Genomic DNA, 9,339 nt, shown 5'->3' with positions numbered 1-9,339 from the left:
CAAACCATTTCTCTCACTTCAGTTGTCTCTTAGAATGAGGTATGGTCATAATGCTCATATATTATGGCTCTTTCTTCTAACCTATTATTTACAGAGCAATTAGTTTTTCTGTATGTCAGTTATAAAGACTGAACGTTTCAAATGAAAACTAAATTCACATTGGTGTTTAATATTCAAATAAGTGCAAATATGTCAATAGAACATACAGCGATGATATTTACTTAGCACTTTAATATCATTCCATAGCCTGTGGCATTTTTTGAGTATGTTTTAACTTCTCTCATTTCTTTAATTAAAGCAATCCTATTCTAAATAAATCCATTTAAAATATATTCAGTAAAAAATAATCATTTCTCACATTTCAAGACTTTTATTAATACATTCAATGGCAATAATGAAATGAGTATCTCTAATGAGCCACCAATAGGATCACTTGAGATAATCTTAGAACCGTAAAAGAATTTTCTTAAAATGTACCTCAAATACCTCAGTTTATATTCTTTAAAGAGTTACAAACATTTACCTTTGCAATGATTATTATTTTTAAATTATCATTCTAATATCACCTTGTGTATCATTAGTCTTCGTAGATTTTGTCCTTAAAGGTGATGGTCATAATATTCAGTAAATCACCATCCAATAAAAAAATGTGAATAATGGTATATTCTCTAAAAAGTCAATGATCAACTATGTCTTGTGTAAAAAGATAAGTGAAGCTTAATTGCAATCAAATATTTTCCATCTGTATAAAATTACAAATACAATTTTATACACACTTAATATATAAAATAAAATATATAATCATATATTCACCTCTGACAAGATTTTAAAAGTAGTATGTAGTTTAAAAAAAGTAGCAAAAATAAAGCCTTGTAAAATGTACTGAAATAGCATAACAGATTTTTGAAATTTTAGATAAGAGAATTGATGATAAGAACATGATATTGTATAAGTAGATTTTTTGCATCAATTACTGTGTGAGTTCCTCTGACACATATAAGTGATGTCAGCATGATAAAATGATTAACAAGAGTTTTGGGGAGAGGGTATTAAACACAGTGTGTTTGTGTATATACATACACATATATACACATAACTTTACATATCACTTGTATCACTTGTATCACATATCATTTCGTTGTTCATTGATTTGCTCGAGCGGGCACCGGTACGTCTCCATTTATCCCTACCGCGTGCCAGTGTAGCCCAATGGCATTTGCTCACTGCAGAAACACAAAGAGCATCAAGCCATTCATTCAGAGTCTTAATGAAGAAGTTCTGACTGTCTGGTAGGTTGGGCAGCCAGGCATTCTTTTGACATGCCGTGGAACCTAGTCGGTAACAGCTCTAGTCCAGCAGTCATCTCCAAATCAAATTATGTGTCTGGTCCATCAGATTTTCCATGCCTTGGCAAATAAGACAGCGTCCCTGATCCTCGATGAATCAACGGAGGTTGGAACTCCGGATTCCTTCTCTCACTTGAGTGAAAAGTGATACTTCAAGCATAGCTCTTTCAATTCCTCTTTCGAAAACCCGGATACCGTTCTCATCCTGTTTATGTAGGGCCTAGGTCTCTGAGGTGTATGTTAGTGCAGGAAGAACCATGGAGTCTAAAAGATGTGCCCAGAGCTGGGGATTCTTCATCCTCTTAACAATTTCTTCAATGCTCTTGATGGCATTACACGCCGCTCTTTTCTTTCTGCGCAGCTCTGGTGCCAAGTCATTCCTCATGTTGAGTTCTCGATCCAAGTACACATAACTGCTACATTTGGAGATGTTCATTCCATTGAGAGCAAATGGAAAGTCAGGAACTAGTTCATTTCTCATGAACATCGTTTAGATGAGATTCAGCTGCAGTCCGACCTTTCCACACTCACCTTCGAAGTTAGCATTCTTCCTGCTTGGCTAATGTTTGTTGTTACTAGAACAATGTCATCAGCAAAACAGAGGAGTCTAGTTGCTGACCATCTATCTTAACTCCCATTCCTTCCCATTCCAGTTGTTGCTTTGTTGGGAATCTCCACAGCCAACGTGAGACCTTGACCACATCCCAGGCCTTGGGAGCAGGAGCTTGGCCCTGATCACAGGAGCCCGGAGAACTCTGGCACTCCACCCACGTAGGCATTCTGTTAGAGATAACGGGATGGGGGACATGATGGTCACCATCTGCCTGAGTTGACACACCCGGGCCTGAGTGCAGGAAATGTAAACCATTAACTGACATCTGTACTGAGCCATGACTAGGTGAATGTGGTATGTGTGTTACAATGCCCCCTTGAACTGCATGCATTTAAACCCATGTGTGAAGGCTTATAAAGGGATTGCTGATTGACCACCAACTTTCCCCCTCTCCGTGGTTCTTTCTCTGAGGTGGCAGGAGTCCACAGTGCACAAAGGGCCACGGCAGAGGCTTCTCTCCTACCCACTTCCTCTCCGATAGTGAGTAAGTCCGGCGACTCTGGAGGATCATACTCCAGTGTGCCAGGGTCGACTGACCAGGACCTCGACAGTCGCATGACGTTCAGAGAGTGGCACTGAAGAGTTTTGGTGAAATAGTATCACCCTGCCAAACCCCTTTATTTACGTCAATGTTCACTTCCTTGTAGAATGGTGAGATCCTGGTGGTGAATCTGTAATACAGCTCACAGAGGATCCTGATGTACTGACTTTGAACGCCCTGTTTGGCTAGGGCTTCCATGACTGCTTCAGTCTAAACAGAATCAAAGGCTTTCTTTAAATCCATGAACGTTACACAGATCGGCATCTTGAACTCTTGTGAAACTTCAATGAGTTTGGTCACTGTGCAGATATGTGTGTTGAATCCTTTTTGGAACCCGGCTTGTTTACCTGGTTGTCTTTCGTCTAGTGTTCTGCCAATCCTATTTAAGATTACTAGAGTGAATAACTTGTACACAATGGACAATAAGCAGATTGGGCGATGGTTGCTGATGTCGTGGATGACTCCCTTATTGTATAACAGAAAGATCCTGCTGGGTTTCCATTGGGATGGAACCTTGCATTCAGACAGATAGAGTGTGAAGAGCTGAGCTAGTGTATTGATGAGTAGTGGCGACAGATTCTTTAGGTGTTCAGGTCTGGCCTTGTCTGGACCAGGTGCTATATGCTTCTTTAATGACAGTTCTTTATCAGGAAGGAACATACATATTTAAATTAAAATGAAAAAGTGTTATAATAACTTTTTGTTATATGTATTTATGTTATATGGCTACCATGAGAAAAATGTTTTGAAACCTATAACCACCAAGAAGTACATAACCTGCTAATACTGTTTTTCAGATTAGGTATTCACACACATTTTAACAGAATAATCAGTCCAGTGCTGAATATATGTTTTGCATAATGTACAGTATTTGGCACAAATACTGACCATTTGATATAAATATTTTTAATAATATCCTCATAAAAGTACAACTTTGACGTATTACCATCATTTACTCACTGACTTGTTATAAAACTAAACCCACTAACATTTTCTAGAATAATGAATTTGCTACTAGTTCACAATATTTACATTGGGGGATATTTAGTAAATCAACTAATTTTGAAAGACCTTACTTTACTCACTCTTATATATGTCATACATTTTTTAAATAAGGAAAAACTTAATCCATCATCACAGTTTCAATTTATAGTTAAGTTTCAGTTTTTGCAGGCTATCCACTTAAAAAAAGGAACAGATTTATTTTTTGTCATTTTTATTAAAGAAGAATAACTCATTACATTTTCTCAAAATAATGAATGAAATAAAGGTAATTCTAACAAAGACAACTGAGTTCTACCTACTAATATTTTTAAAATATAGTGTGACACTGAATTCCACTAATAAACACTTCACAGAGGGTCTAAGAGATAGGAGAGATAAAAGCTCTTGCTTTGCATGCAGGCTACTTTAGTTGGATCCTCAGCATCCCATACTGTTACTTGAGCCTGTTCAGGAATGATCCCTGATCACAAAACCATGAGTAAGATCAGAGGCAGGTATAACTCCCAAGTCAGAGACAGGTGTAACTCCCAAAGAAGCAAATAAAAAACACTTTAGAGGGTTCTGGTTTTTATATTAGAAACAGTATGCCATAAAATCATTATATTGAAAAAAAAATGTAGAGAAAGTTTTTAAAAATTGAAAAAAATAAAGACTGGTAGTAAAGCATTCAGAAACTACTTTCTCAGAAGTACACATGCTAATATATTTTGATATAAAAACACAGTCATAAAATTAAAGATTTTTTTAGCATAAGAACACATTGGCAATACCAATATCTTTCTCTATCATCATTTAAATATGATTAACAAACTAAAAAACCTTGAAGATTCCTTAAATTTTAAGAAAATAGTTACTAAAGAATAAGAAACAAAAGACAGGTAATCTTATTAGTTGAACTAGTGTTCTTTCCATCTATCAATGCTACAATCATTTGTGAATGTAAACTCTCTTATTTCTTCTTTGCTGATGATTGTCTGTGAATGTATCATTGCCAACTAACAAGCACACAGTGCCTTACTTTATTAATCCTATTTACAAATGTAAATTTGCACTTTTTATGAAAAGATGTGGTCTATATGATATAAATCAGGTAAACATATTAGTATATATGAAACAAAGTTTCCTTTAAGCCAAAATACATTACACACATTTTGTACATGTATATATATATATATATATTTATATATGTTTATATTTTATTAAAACCGAGTGAAATGAGCTCTGGTCAGCATTTTGGGGGAAGGAAAGACAATTATTTTGAGCTGCAGGATTTTCCATAAAACTGCATTGGTCTTACCATTTACAGAACAAATCGAATTGTCCATATTTTTCAATTTGCTATACTTAAATATTTGTTTTGAGTTTGTGTTTGGAGGCAGGACTATGCAATGATAGCATAAAAGACATTTACCAAAAAACAGGTTGGAAAAAAACTCAATTCCATGATGGGAAAATAAATTGTAAAGGTATTCAACAGTCTAAATAAAAGTTTGAAAATAGCATACAATTTTCACTCACTTTAACTTACATGTATTATAACCAAAGATTACTTCTATATAAGAAAAATAATGTTTACAGTTACAATATGGTGTATTTTTATATAATCAAACACAAAAACAATGTAAATAGATAAAACTAAAGATTGTATGACATATTTTAGACATCAAATTAAAATAACACTAAGTAATTATATATTTCTGTCCAATTAAAAACACTTTTATTTTATTTTTTTCTTTTTTGCTTTTTGGGTCACACCCAGCGATGCTCAGGGGTTACTCCTGGCTTTGCACTCAGGAATCACTCCTGGCGGTGCTTGGGGGACCATATGGGATGCCAGGGATCAAACCCGGGTCGGCTGCATGCAAGGCAAACACCCTACCCGCGGTGCTATCGCTCCGGCCACTGAAAACACTTTTAACAAGGATGATTTAGCAGAAAATCTATGCAACAGGTGTGAACTAGGACTAAATCTGGCAAATCCAAACAGCTTATTATACTAAATGTCACATACTCCTTAATATGATGTCAAAAATTAGAATTTGCTGAGGAAGAATTTATTTAATGCTAACAATGTTAATAGTAGAAGAACAAAATTAAGACATATTTTTCAATTTGGTGTGGTGTTGTGTTGTAGGCACGGTGCTACTTTAAGAATAAAAGTAAATTATTTTCCAATTTTATCAATTTTACAGGCCCTTTTATTTTGTCATGCATTGATCTTACAAAAGAGAATACACACATATAAATATTTTAACAAGAATTGTCTAATAAAGAAGTAGGAGGAATTGTCCAGGTTTTTCTCTTTTTATTTTTTCTTTTTTTTTTCCTTTTTTAGTCACATCTAGCAATGCACAGGGGTTATTTTTGGCTCCATACTCAGGAATTACTCCTGGCGGTGCTCAGGGGACCATACGGGATGCTGGGAATCGAACCTGGGGTCGGTTGGGTCAGCTGGATGCAAGGCAAATGCCCTACCCGCTTGTCTAGATTTTTCACAGAAATAAAGCTAATTGCTAAATTATAGAGTAAAAACTAACTATTTTGTCTTTCTGTTTCATTTAAAATTATTCTAAACTATTCTAAACTAGAATAAAAATTATTCTAAAATTATTCTATGTTTAACACTAGAGGACTTACTTTAAATCTCATTTTAAAACCATTTAAAAAATAAAACTGGCACTAGTTCTACACCTGACCTACAAGTAGGTAAAATAGAATACACTTATATTTTGAGAAAGTAACAATTTCTACAAAATATGTAGCATTACTACTTTTAAATTCATTTGGGAATATAGTTTTGTTATTTAATGCATCTCTCAACTGACTGTCCCCTAAATGGTAAGTCAGCATCAACTACAAGTAACTAAGGATAAATTGATTTTTTAAAAGCATATATTTTCTTAAACTACAGTCTGAATAGGTAAATGAGGATGGTTCTGCTAATTCAGTGATGAAAATGAAATATGTAGGTATGCAGGTATAGAAATTGAGCTCATCCTGTAATATTTACTTGTTGCCTTATTTTTTCTATTTTTCTCATGAACAAATTAAGAAAAGTGCCTTCTGACAAAAGTATAGAGAAGAGAAAATATTTTAAAATATCAAGAGAGATGAAATAGAATAACTAGCAGTCATTGGGAACCTCCTATTTGAGGTGCTGTTGTGAATGTAGTAATTTCTATGTAATTGTGTGGTAGGTATTACCTTCTTTTAAAGTAAGTATGGAGCCAAGGACAGATTCAATTTATTTTCTAAAATTCATCCTTAATAAGAGTCCTAAGGCAAGTCCATAGTTCTCCTATTCAAAAAGCAATACTTTTATCCAGTTACACTCATAATAATTTGTTGTTCTATTTCCAACATTGATTAGATTTTATATTCTCATCTAATAAATCTTATATACATATTGAAAAATATTTAGTAAAGTCATAGCTCACAACTGTCATTTCTACCTGTGCAATTTAAACATACCCAGTAACCACTAAGTGATCATTTTCTTTAAATAACTGTACTACATGAAAATGAATTGTAAGAATCCTCTAGATAAAATAATGATTCCAGCTCTTTTGACCTTCCTATTCTATTATAAAGCATATTGTACACATTCTATCATTTCCAGTTAATGTCATCTGATGTCTTATTTTAAACTGCTTTATTCCAAATATGCTGTCATATTGTTGATTAAAAGAATAATAGTGCTGAACATAATCGAAAAAGAAAATGCCCATGGTTTTTCACATATTTTATTTCTATTTTTCCTCTTTTAGCCTGAAAACGATGGTACTTGTTTCCTTGTAATGAATTCACATGCTTCTCTCGAATTTCTTTTCCTCTGCAACAATCCAATGAGTCTTTATCTATTGCTCCAGACAGCCATCTTCCCAAATCACCTAGAGATGTGAATGATAACCCTATCACCTACAAGACAGAAACATCAAAATTCTGGCCACCATTCACCAAGATAGCTTTTTCTTATCTGAAGCCATCCATCTGTAATGTGTAAGGACAGAGCCTGCTTTCAGTAATGCAGCTGGTTATAGCAACTAAGAATAGCACAGCTTACTTCCAGATGATGTAAAGTAACTCACCTTCATCAAAATGAACTAGTATCAGATGTTTGACTTCTGAAGGACAACTGGAAACTATGCCTGTCACAAATGCTATGTCAAAGAACTAATTAAACATAGTTTATACAAAAAATCTCTAACTAGATATGATCTGAGATTTGTGAACAGCTGAGCAGTTTATGATTGTGTTATTTGTAATGCAACTAATTTTAAAGTTTCCATTCCATTATCGAAACCATAGTAGCAATTGTATAATAGTAAAAAAGCAAAATCTCTTTTACTCAACTGTAATTTTAATGGTACTAAATAGCGAAATATGTACTTCTTATGTAATTTCTGTAAAATAGTACATGTCACAAATTAGATTTTTCTATTTGATATTTTCTATTATTATGTAAGTAGTTTTAGATTTGCCACAATGCAAATTAATCCTAAATAAGCTATCATGTAGCAATTTTTTTCTGACTAAAATAAACTATTCACTTAACACTCATTTTACTTAATATGGAATTATACCTCCCAATAAAATGGAAAAATCTATAAAATTACGTGTCTTTTATAACACATTAATCTTGGCAAAGGTGATTAATTTTACTGTTAAATATATCAGATACTCACTTCTGTATAGTTATTTTTCCTTTTGACATAATAAATTAATTAAGCAGATTTTCTTCTGTTCCATATATATTAGGTCTCAACAGACTAAGGTTATCAAAATCATTTTGCTTGAATTAAATTTCAGGTTTAACTCCTGAGGCAGAAAAGTCAAGAATACCACTTAGTCTGCCATTCTGTTCAGAGAATCTTCAAATGTGAATGATTTGTGCACCTGAAATGAACAACCTTCACCCTCCTACCTCTGCTTTTAGAGTTTTTATGTAGTTTAAATGTTTTTATTAAAGGAGATGGAAAAATTCTAGACACAGCATCAACTCTCTACCATTATTGTATCAGTTGCATGTATTTTACATAGACTTAATATGTTAAAGTACTTAAATGGTCTTATTAAAATGGGTGTTTAAGCAATGAAAGTAGCAAAGAGTAGCATAATCTAATTCCTTTGGGTTCATTTTAATATTTCGTGTCAATCACAGGATAAAGACCAATCATGTAGATATATTTGGATTAATTATTTATATTGACTATTAGGTTCATTGATTTCTAGCTATGGCCAAGCACATCCGTGTAAATGTGATTAGGTGGCAATTTGTTTACATGAAGGTGGCTCTCGCTATAGTTATTTTTAACAAGTTGTGATTTTCACTTAATATAGACAGTCCTTTTTGTGGCTTTGGTCACAACGGATCCTGAGATATATGTCACTTTAGATTGATTGTGGAGGATTTGAGCCCATCACAGATGAAACATATCACTGTTACTGTATCACTGTCATAGCATTGCTCATTGTTTGCTTGAGCGGGCAGCAGTAAACTCTCCTTTGTGAGAATTGTTGTTAGTGTTTTTGGCATATTGAATACACCATGGGTAGTTTGCCAGGCTCTGCTATGCGGGCGGGAAATTCTCCATAGCTTGCTTGGCACTCTGAGAGGGGCGGAGGAATCAAACCCTGGTCGGCCGCGTGCAAAGCAAATGCCTTACCCACTATGCTATTGTAAGAAAGCACCTTATGATGATTCTTATGCATGAATATTTTCTGTGAATATTGTATATTATTAGCAGCAGGATAATTGTTTTTACCATTGTGCTCATCAGAAAGATAAAATCATTGGCCTAGTGTTGCTTTTCTTTCCTGAGAAAGATTAGTTA

This window comes from Sorex araneus, chromosome 1 (genome assembly GCF_027595985.1).
Source record: "Sorex araneus isolate mSorAra2 chromosome 1, mSorAra2.pri, whole genome shotgun sequence".
Classification (NCBI taxonomy): Eukaryota; Metazoa; Chordata; class Mammalia; order Eulipotyphla; family Soricidae; genus Sorex; species Sorex araneus.
Note: the sequence above shows the minus strand (reverse complement) of the source record.